We start from the raw sequence: 12,105 nt of genomic DNA on the forward strand, positions 1-12,105 counted from the left end.
CGCAGGCCACACACTCGACCCTATCTTCACCTCCAGCAAACATGTCTCTTTCAGCCACACCACAGCTCTCCTGTGGACTGACCACAGTTGCGTTCACTTCACCTACAACAAGCCCACCTCCAACAACCACCCCCAACCCACCCTGCAAAGAAACTGGAACAAAATTACCGTCGACCAGATCTCCTCATCGCTTCTTCAAAACCCCCCAGCCCACTCCTCAAACCCAGACCAAGCAGCCACTAACCTCACCCAATGGTTATCCAACACCGCCGACATCTTAGCACCACTGAAAAAACGACAAATCAAACTAGGCAACAAGAAGGCCTCCTGGTTCAACGATGATCTTAAGAAATCCAAGAAACTCTGCCGCTCCCTTGAGAAGGCCTGGAAAAAAGACCCAACCACCAGCACCAAGGAGTCCTTCAAAAACGCCACCCGCATACACCACCAACTGATCCGAACTGCCAAGAGAGCCGCTTTCAAGGACCGACTAGATAACAACGCCCACAACAGCAAGGAATTATTCAACATAGTCAAGGAATTTAGCAACCCCGCGGCCAACTCCAACGACATCACCCCCTCTCAAGCCCTCTGCGACTCCCTAGCCTCATTCTTCCACAACAAAATTGCAGACATCCACAACAGCTTCGACAACCGACCCGAAAACCAACCCTCCCAACCACCTGCAGGACCCCCACCCCCACTGAACATCCTCAATGACTGGAAGCCAATCTCCACTGAGGACACCATCCGTCTGATGAACTCTATCCACTCAGGATCCCCCACAGACCCATGCCCTCACCACATCTTCAACAATGCAGACTCCATCATAGCACCGCACCTCCGAGACGTCATCAACTGCTCCCTCAACTCCGCAACCTTCCCGGAAAGCTGGAAACATGCCGAACTCAGCGCCCTCCTGAAGAAACCCACAGCTGACCCCACCGAACTCAAAAACTACCGCCCTATCTCACTCCTTCCATTCCCGGCCAAAGTCATCGAGAAAGCGGTCAACAACCAGCTCGCCGCATTCCTCGAAACCAACAAATCCCTCGACTCCTCACAATCCGCTTTCGAGCCAAGCACAGCACGGAAACCGCCCTCATCGCAGCAACAGACGACATTCGAACTCTACTGGATAATGGAGACACAGTCGCCCTCATCCTCCTCGACCTCTCCGCAGCCTTCGACACGGTCTGTCATAGCACCCTTTTACAACGCCTCAGAAACGTCGGAATCCATGGAAAAGCACTGGAATGGATCACCTCGTTCCTCACCGGAAGAACCCAGAGAGTTCGCCTCCCACCATTCAAGTCAGAGGCCACTGAAGTCATCTGCGGCGTACCCCAAGGGTCCTCACTCAGCCCCACCCTCTTTAACGTATACATGAGCCCCCTCGCGGCCATCGCACGCCAACACAACCTCAACATCATACCCTACGCCGACGACACTCAACTGATCCTATCACTCACCAAAGACCCGAACACGGCCAAAACCAACCTGCATGAAGGAATGGAAGAAGTAGCCGAATGGATGAAGCACAGCCGTCTAAAACTGAACTCATACAAAACAGAAGTCCTCATCCTAGGCACCTCCCCCTCCGCCTGGGATAACTCCTGGTGGCCAGAGGCCCTTGGAACAGCACCTATCCCGACGGACCACGCACGCAACCTGGGCGTCATCCTGGACTCCCCATTATCGATGAACAGACAAGTCAACGCCGTTTCTTCATCTTGCTTCAACATTCTTCGCATACTCAAGAAAACATTCCGCTGTATCCCCACCGAAACTAGAAAAACTGTCACTCACGCTCTGGTCACGAGCCGACTGGACTACGGAAACACCCTCTACGCCGGTACCACCGCAAAAATCCAGAAAAAACTCCAACGCATCCAGAACGCTTCAGCCAGGCTCATATTAGACATACCGCGTAAAGAACACATCTCTGGCCACCTGAAAAACCTCCACTGGCTCCCCGTCAATAAGAGGATTACTTTCCGGCTCCTAACCCACGCACACAAAGCACTCTACGAAATCGGACCCGAATGCCTCAACACACGACTGTCCTTCTACACCCCCTCCCGCCAGCTACGATCCTCCAACCAAGCCCTTGCCACTGTACCTCGCATCAACAAAACCACCATGGGAGGTAGATCCTTCTCCTACCTGGCAGCTAAAACCTGGAACTCACTTCCCACTCATCTTCGCCTTACTCAGAACCACCTAGCATTCAGAAAGCAACTTAAAACGTGGTTATTCGACAAGTAATTCCCCTCCCTTCTTCAAGCGCCTTGAGACCCTCTGGGTATGTAGCGCGCTATATAAATTTATTGACTTGACTTGACTTGACACAAAAAAACAACCACACACAAAATCACACACAACCACACATACAACCACACACAACCTCACACACACGACACACAACCACATAACACACACACACACAACCACACACATCTACCGCCCTCACTCTATCAATCTATCTATCGCCCTCACTCTATCAATCTATCTGTCGCCCTCACTCTATCTATCTATATGTCGCACTCAATGTATCTATCTATCTATCTATCTATCTATCTATCTATCTATCGCACTCAATCTATCGATCGCACTCACTCTATCTATCTATTGCTCACACTCTATCTATCTATCGCCCTCACTCTGTATCTATTTATCAATATATTGATCTATTTGCATCACTATATCTATCTATCTATTGCCCTCACTCTATCTATCTATTGCCCTCACTCCATCTATCTATTGCCCTCACTCTATCTATCTATCTATCTATCTATCTATCTATCTATCTATCTATCTGTCTGTCTGTCTGTCTGTCTGTCTGTCTGTCTGTCTGTCTGTCTGTCTGTCTGTCTGTCTGTCTGTCTGTCTGTCTGTCTATCTGTCTATCTATCTGTCTATCTATCTATCTATCTATCTATCACACTCACTCTATCTATCGCACTCACTCTGTCTATCTCCCTCACTCTGTCTATCTCCCTCACTCTGTCTATCTCCCTCACTCTATCTATCTATCTCCCTCACTCTATCTATCTATCTCCCTCACTCTATCTATCTATCTCCCTCACTCTATCTATCTATCTCCCTCACTCTATCTATCTATCTCCCTCACTCTATCTATCTATCTCCCTCACTCTGTCTATCCAACGCCCTCACTCTAGTTATCTATCTCTATCTATCTATCTATCTATCTCTCTATCTATCTCTCTATCTATCTATCTATCTCTATCTATCTCTCTATCTATCTCTATCTATCTCTCGATCTCTCTATCTCTCTATCTATATATCTCTCTATCTATCTCTCTATCTCTCTATATATCTCTCTATCTATCTCTCTCTATCTCTCTATCTCTCTATCTCTCTATCTATCTCTCTATCTAGCTCTATCTATCTATCTATCTCTATCTCTCTATCTATCTATCTCTATCTCTCTATCTATCTCTATCTATCTATCTCTCTATATCTCTCTCTATCTCTCTCTATCTCTCTCTCTCTCTCTCTCTCTCTATCTATCTATCTCTCTATCTATCTCTCTCTATCTCTCTCTCTCTCTCTATCTCTCTATCTCTCTCTATCTCTCTATCTCTCTCTATCTCTCTCTCTATCTCTCTCTATCTATCTATCTATCTATCTATCTATCTATCTCTCTCTCTCTCTCTCTCTCTCTCTCTATCTATCTATCTATCTATCTATCTATCTATCTATCTATCTCTATCTCTCTCTCTATCTATCTATCGCCCTCACTATATCTATCTATTTATTTGCCTCACTCTATCTATCTATTGCCCTCACTCTATCTATCTATCGCCCTCACTCTATCTATCTATCTTTCGCCCTCACTCTATCTATCTCGCACCACCACAGCATCACTCTGGGGCACCACAACATGACTCTGGGGCACCACAACATCACTCTGGGGCACCACAACATCACTCTGGGGCACCACAACATCACTCTGGGGCACCACAACATCACTCTGGGGCACCACAACATCACTCTGGGGCACCACAACATCACTCTGGGGCACCACAACATCACTCTGGGGCACCACAACATCACTCTAGGGCACCACAACATCACTCCGGGGCACCACAACATCACTCCGGGGCACCACAACATCACTCAGGAGCACCACAACATCACTATGTGCTACTACAGCATCACTGAACGCCACAGCATCACTTGTCGCCACCACAACATCACTCAGCGCCACCACAGCATCAATCTGGGCAACTAATAAACAACTGGTTCAAATATGTGCTCTCAATGTTTCAAGCTCTATTACAAATGTAAAAAAAGATGTTACTATTTCAATTCTGTTCTTGGATTTTCGCAACAACAAAATACACTTAACGTAATCTTCACAGAAGTTATTTACTAAAGTTTAAGCTATAGCCATTATAAATTAAAGTATTCATTATTTTAAAAAAATAAAAGCCATTGTTATTTGTAATATTAATACTTCTAAGTCACGTAAATACAAAACATATTGCATTACAAATGCTATAGGTGTCACATTTGCAAAAGTTAAAAGTATTGGCATTGTAAATGACAAAGCTATCGATTTCACTACTTTCAAAACCAACACATAAATAAATGATTTGTCATTTACAAGACCAATAGCTCAAACTTTCCTAATGCGAGACCTATTGCATTGCAAATGCTTGTTTTCCTGGAATTAGAGACAGCTGCATACATGCAAAGCCGGCACTTGCTAAGATAGCGCCCTGCGCCCTGGGCGGAAAGACATTTGACGACTGTGCTGATGCTAGTGAATACAATGAGGCAGCAGGTGGCCCTTTTGGTGTTCACGGGTAGGTCCCTGGCTGAGCAGTGAACAATCCCTGAACACAAACATCTGTGGCCCTCCCCAGCTCACCTAAATCATTGAAAGCTCAGCTGCCTTACACTCATTTTTTGGGTGTGTCAGCAGGGGTGAGATGGTGAAGGGAAGTCAAGGAATGGGGCAACGGGGTGTTATAAATATTGCCCATCGTATGATAATTTAGGATTAAACCAATTACTGGCAAATCAGAGAGAAACAAGTAGGCATGGACACGGAACAGGCTGGAGCAAGATGACAGGGTTGCTGCTGTTGACATTACCTTAATGCACACAGCTCTGTGCGTCCTTCAGGATATTGGCACCCTGGACCTAGGCCCAGCTCGCCCATGCTAAAGGCAAGCCCTGCATACATGTTAGAGTAGGCAAGCGGGAGATTTAAAAAAAAAAAAAGTTGGGAGAATTTATTTTCCCCATTGACTTAGATTGAATCAGGTCTATTGGCATGTATGGTAATAATTAGCACTTAATAATTTTTGGCAGTTTAAAAACATAGCCCAAACAAAAAGAGTTCTAAACTCTGTTTTTGTATGCACTATGTAAAACTGTCAAAAATAAATTGTCGAGTCCTATCACATGCTCTAATCTTCCCCTCCAAGAACGAATTATAAAGCATTAACCTTTGATGTCAGAGGTAATTCTTGGAGGGGAGATTAGAGCGAGTGTTGAAATCTGTACTCTCCCAGCTGAATTGGGAGGATTGCCATGTATGCAACCAGCGGCTCCTCCATTAAGGCGGAGGAGCGTTGCCTCGCTGCTGGCTGACAAATGCAAAAAAGAAAAACAAAATGATAATAACACAATGTTAATTTAATTTTTCATTAGAGTCCGTCTAGTGCAGGTTGGGGCTGAGGTGTGTGATGGAGCACGGAGGAGGAGAGGTGGGCATCATAAGTTCGGCTGGCTGTCTTAGGAATGCCAAACTGACATGCGAACTTAGCATTTCTGTTCCCAGCCGTTTTGAAAACCAGACCGCTCAGACAATCACAACGCTGCTGTCCTACTGGTAATACTATGACAAAGCGACACCAAAGGGGATGATGGACGGAGCGCTCAAGCAAATCAAACACCCACCTCCAGTCAACTGATCTGGGTTTAATCCATCATCATTCTTTAGCTCACTCCACCAACCCAGTGCACACATGGCCATATGCAAATCTTTCTGACCCTGTGCCTCATGGGAACAGTCCAGCCCGAAATGCCAAGCCTTGTCTTCCCTGGACCGGAAACAAGCATCCTGGGACCGTGTGATGCGACCCCGCTACTTACCCCACCAGGACTTCCTCCCCTCGGACGACTGCCCTTCTCAGAAACGTATCCCGAGGCGTCCTTGGAAGCAACTGAAAACGGCTGAATGCTGCAAAAATGTAGAAGCCCAATTCTAATGACCTCATGCTCCTGAAGATTTACCTTAACATTCTTATTCTATTCTTTAACACAGTTTTCTATGCACTTGTTGTAATTTTTTCCTGCAGTAGCTTACATTACGTAGTTTCTGGGTCCTGAAAAAAGCCGGGTCAGTTGACCATCACGGCTGAAACATGTCGACCGCATTAGCCTTAGCCAGGAGATAGTCAATATTTTTTTACACTATCAGGTTATTTTAAGTATGGCACTTGGACAATCCCTAATAAACATATTTTTTGTCCAAGTAGTCATTTTTAAATCTTCACACATTTGAGCACTGCACTTCACCAGAGTACATATGGTCTGAACATCCACCTTGGCATGAGCCGTTCAGGTGCATGAGGTCAGGTACCCAGCGGGGCAAGGTGGCTCAGGGCTGTGGTCCTAGATCCTAATCTCCTAGAGCTCCAGATGACGAAGCTCCGCCAATAAGGGTGGGCTGATGGACTCTTGAATCTAGCCAGGTGGTCGGCAAAACCATTAGAATTGGGCTTCTACATTTTTGCAGCATTCAGCCGTTTTCAGTTCCTTCTAGATTTGACTGAGCATCTCTTTATTAGTTGTGTAGACTGTGATTGGGGAACAGAGGTGTTTCAGTCTTTAATTAATTCCCCTGAGACCCTTATTTACATTATATTTTCGTCCTTGGAAGCAACCCTGACAACAAGAACCCCGCCCCTCTCTTTTTTGCAGGAACCAATCGGAGGAGGCCGCATACCGGAAGCACATCACGCTGACCCCGGAAGTCCCGCCTCACCTACAGCGCCGGAGCAGGGAAAAGACGGAAGCGGAGAGAGAGAGACGCCGTCGGAGCAGCGATCTCGTGGCAGGAGACTCGGACCACGGCGGAGGAGGAACAGGCGAACGAAGAAGCAGACGTGTGGACGGAAGACTGGTGGAGTCCCCAGGAGGTGGCTGAAGAGCTGCCGCAACTCATCGGAGAGTTGCGGCGGAGCGTGTGAGTACCAACAAACCACCCCCCTTCCTGAAGCACCTTAGGTGCTCTGTACATAGTAAGCACATTAGGTGCCCTGTGTATATATATATATTTAGTCCCCCTCTTTTAAGCACAGGTCTGAGGACACTGTAATTTCTTGTAAAGCACCCGGCACCCTGTACAGCATTATTCCTTTTCCTTCACGCCTTCCACCGGACACCAATCTTCCTATCTCCCTAAAAGCCTCCTCCCCATCTCCCTACTCTCACGGTCTTCTTCCGCGCCCCTCACTAGAACCCTGGTGTTGGTAACGGTTGTGATTATAACAACCCAGCAGGACTAACAGCTCCTATTTTCTTTTCTCTTCCTGACCTCCGAGGACCTTCCCCTTTATCCGGACAACCCGACTTCCCGAGGACCCAAGACCCAACCCCACCTCGAGAGGATCCAGACGCCTTACCTTGGAGCCACGCTTTTGTTTCCCAGCTTCCCTGAAAACCTGCTTTGTGATGCAATAAAAGAACCAATATTGCCCACTATATCCGTCCTCCTTGCCTGCTTTTCCAGCCCGCCGTCACCCCACGTTCACAGCTGGTGTCAGAAGTGGGATCAGCTGGAGGCATGGAGGCCGTGGTAAAGAGGATGGCTGAATCCCAGGAGCAGCTGGGCAAGATAATGGAAAGGTTTCTTAAAACCGCTGAGGACGTAGAGGACAGTTACATGACGTCCTCAAAGGTCAGGGCGATGCACACGAGCAAGCCATGGGGAAACTGACCGATGCCCTGGGACACCAGAGACCAATGGCCTCCCTCCCTTCAGTGGTATTACAGAAGTACGTGCCGGGGGACGACCCGGACTACTTCTTTACAAACTTTGAAAGACTAGCCCAGACTGCCTCATGGCCCGTTGATCGCTGGGGCCAATATCTCGCTCCTCTGCTGACTGGCGACCTGCAGGCCGCGTACCAACAGGCCAACATCCAAGGTAACACTCCCTACGATCTACGATGATATAAAAAAGTGTATCTTGGAACGCCTGGGTATTTACAACGAAACGTACAGAGTGAAATTGCGACAAGCCAAAGAGGGACCTCAAGAAACCCCCAGAGCCCTCTCCTTCCGGATCAAAGACCTGACCAACCGGTGGCTTAGACCCGACACCTCCGCAAAAGACGATATCCTGGGGAAGATATACTTAGAACAGTTTCTGGCATCCCTGCACCCGGGCACCCAGAGATGGGTAAGACAACGCACCCTCCTTACGCTAGAGACCGCTGTCGAGATCGCCAGTGCCTATAGTCGGGCTCAAGAGCTCCAGCGAGGCAAAGAGGAACACCCCCAGAGAACCCACAACACGACAGGCATCCGCCCTCACCGACCACCGTTACCGAGGAGAACAGAACCTCCACCCCTCTTACCCACACCTGTCCTGTACCATCCTCCCAACCCAGGACCTCAGTGTAAGTGTAAGTGTAAGTGTAAGGTGTTTTGTAGCGCGCTCAATTACTACCGGAGTATCCTGGCGCGAATGACCGCTGGGGAACCCGTCCTGGCTTTCCCTGTGAGATGGTCCCATGCTGGGTATCTCCAAGGTGAAGCCAGGCATCCCCGGCGTCTGTGGGGGGCCGTTGTAGCGATGAGGCAAGCTTAATGCCCAGAGTTACCGAGTGTGATCACTGCCCAAAGTGGGCACCGAGGCGAGAATTATCAGTCTGCTGACCCTGGTCCTCGACCCTGCCGCGTCGGGAATCGAACCCTGGTCCCGGGCCGTTCTCAGCCTCCGGGTCTGCCGCCTCTAACCAGTGAGCCACACCTCGCTACAAGTGCTATAGTTGTGGGGGTTTTGGCCACATCGCCCGCATGTGCCCACAAAAGGAAGAGCCCATCGAGGTCGGACTCATCCAGAACTATGTCTGCGCTACTCCGGGGGCTACCCCACCCCGTTCCGTTGTCCGGTGAACATTGATGGACACCCCGTACTTGCCCTAGCCGACACAGGATGCAGACAAAGCGTTCTAAGGCCACAAGACATGTCCCCCCCTGTTGGTCCTCCTACTGGTGTGGTGGCCATACAATGTGTCCATGGGGACACCAAGAAGTACCCGACTACCCGAGTAAGAGTACAGCATCCCACAGATCCAGGAACCACCCTCACAGTGGGTCTCGTGCCGGCCCTTCCTGAACAGGTCATTCTGGGGAGCGATTACTCCGGTCTACCAAACCTTCTACGAGACAAAACGGACTCGCTGACCCAGTGGTGGAACAAAGCCCCTTTTCCTCAGGGACTGTCTCCCCCGGCTTCAGCTTCCAAACCCTGCAAATCCAGAATCCAAAAGAGAAAGGAGAAGAAGGAACACATCGGTGCATACCCTGCGATACCCGACGAGCATCCCTGGCAGACGGACAGGGAATTCAGGGCGTCACAACTAGAAGATCCCCTTCTACAAGAAGCATGGGGAAGGGCCCTGGACCACGAGGACCCCTTACAATTAGGTCCCTATTTCTTCAAGAGAAACGGGCTGTTATACAGGAAAGGCGGGGCCCAACAAAACCCACAACTATTGATCCCTGGACCCTTCCGAGATAAAGTCCTATTCCTTGCCCACAGCCACCTCTTGGGAGGCCATTTCGGCGACGAAAAAAAAAGCCAAACTGTCTTGGAGACGTTTTACTGGCCAGGCGTACACCAACAGATCAAAACATATTGTCGTACATGCCCGGTCTGTCAAAAACATAGTAGATACCGACCCCCTAGAGTTCCTTTACAACCCCTTCCCGTCATTAATATCCCTTTTAGCCGGGTCGGGATGGACATCATAGGACCCCTCCTGCCTTCTCGAAGTGGGTGTCGTTATGCCTTGGTTCTAGTGGACTATGCCACCCGCTTCCCTGAAGCCATACCCCTACGCCAACCGACTACTCTAAACATTGCCAAAGCCCTCATCGCTGTTTTTTCCAGAGTGGGGTTCCCCAGGGAGATACTGACTGATCAGGGCACTCCTTTCGTTTCTGACCTCATGAAACAGGTCTGCTCCCACCTAGGGATAAAACAAATTAGAACCTCCGCGTACCATCCGCAAACCGACAGTTTAGTGGAGAGGTACAACGCCACGTTAAAACAGACACTGAAGAAGTTATTGGGCCTAGAAGCCAAAAGGTGGGAGGAGATGTTGCTATTGGCCCTATTCGCCATCCGATGCAAACCCCAGAGTAGTACGGGCTATTCCCCCTATGAGCTGTTGTATGGTCGGCCTCCCCATACCCTTCTGGATATGGCTCAAGAAGCCTGGGAGGCAGAGCCAGACCGTACTCGTCCCCTTCCGGAAGATGATGAAAACCTGAAAACCCACCTGTCAGTCATTAGGGACATAGTCCGCCAAAGCATGGAGAGTGCACAAAATACCCAAAAGAGACAGTACGACAAAGGCACCAAAATCCGTGCCTTTAGCGTCGGAGACCCGGTCCTCTTGATGATGTCATCATCTGACCAGAAGTTACTAGGCCAATGGCAGGGCCCTTATACCATCCTCCGACAAGTGACCCCTGTTACCTGCGAGTTGGAACTGGATCCCAACCGGGGCACTGCCCAGATATATCACGTAAACCACCTCAAGAAATGGGAAGGACCCCGCCCAGTCCTGTCAGGGTCCAGCATTCGCTCCCCTCTCCCCTTCGACCCCTGTTTAAGCACTGAGCTGACCAAAACACAAACGCTGGAACTGCGGGATGTTCTATATCCAGTGCGTCAGGTATTTTCTCCTCTCCTGGACGTACCTCTTATCATAGAACATTCCATACAAACTGAACCAGGGAAGGTGGTTCGGTTAAGACCCTATCGAGTCCCTGAAGCCCGCAGAGCGGTCATACAGCAAGAGACCGAACAGATGTTAAAAATGGGGATCATGGAGCCCTCAATCAGTAACTGGAATTCCCCTATAGTCCTTGTACCCAAACCCGACGGGTCGGCCAGATTCTGTATCGACTTTCGCGAGGTCAATAAAATTTCCGATTTCGACATATATCCCTTGCCTCGCGTCGACGAAATGGTCGAATGGATAGGGAAGGCCAAGTATATATCCACGCTTGATCTCTGTAAGGGATATTGGCAAATACCCCTCAGAGAACAGGATAAAATAATAACAGCTTTCTCCACCTCTGAGGGGTTGTATCAGTTTACTGTTTTACCCTTTAGTCTTCATGGCGCCCCCGCTACATTCCAGAGAGCAATGAACCACATCCTGAGGCCCCACGCCCTGTATGCCAGGGCATACCTAGACAACATCATCATCTACAGCGATAGTTGGGCGCAACACCTAGAACACCTGTATCGTGTTGTTACCTCCCTGGGGTCCTTTGGGTTCACCATCAACCCCGCCAAAACCACCAGCAGCCCAGACAGTGAAATATCTCGAATACCTCCTGGGCGAGGGCGTAATACGACCACAGAAAAACAAGATAGAAGCCATCCAGTCCCTTGCGTTTCCCCAGACCAGAAAAGACCTCAGAGCGTTTTTAGGCCTTTTAGGCTACTACCGAAGGTTCGTTCCCAACTTTTCCCGGAGAGCCGCCCCCCTTACGTACCTTCTAAAAAAAGCAGCCAGAACAGATGTTGCCCTAAAACACCCTACGCCTGTACTATGGCGTGCCTTTTCCGACCTCAAACATGTCCTGACCTCCAGTCCTGTCTTAGTAAGTCCAGACTACTCTCAACCATTTGTCCTGCAGACCGATGCTTCTGACCAGGGTCTAGGAGCAGTCCTGTCCCAAAGAGACGGTCTGGGGAATGAAAGACCCATCCTCTATCTTAGTAGGAAATTGTTTCCCCGTGAAATGAATTACGCCGTGGTGGAAAAAGAGGCACTCGCAATCAAGTGGGCTGTTGAAAGCCTACGCTACTAC

This window comes from Lissotriton vulgaris, chromosome 5, assembly GCF_964263255.1.
Source record: "Lissotriton vulgaris chromosome 5, aLisVul1.2, whole genome shotgun sequence".
NCBI classification, from domain to species: domain Eukaryota; kingdom Metazoa; phylum Chordata; class Amphibia; order Caudata; family Salamandridae; genus Lissotriton; species Lissotriton vulgaris.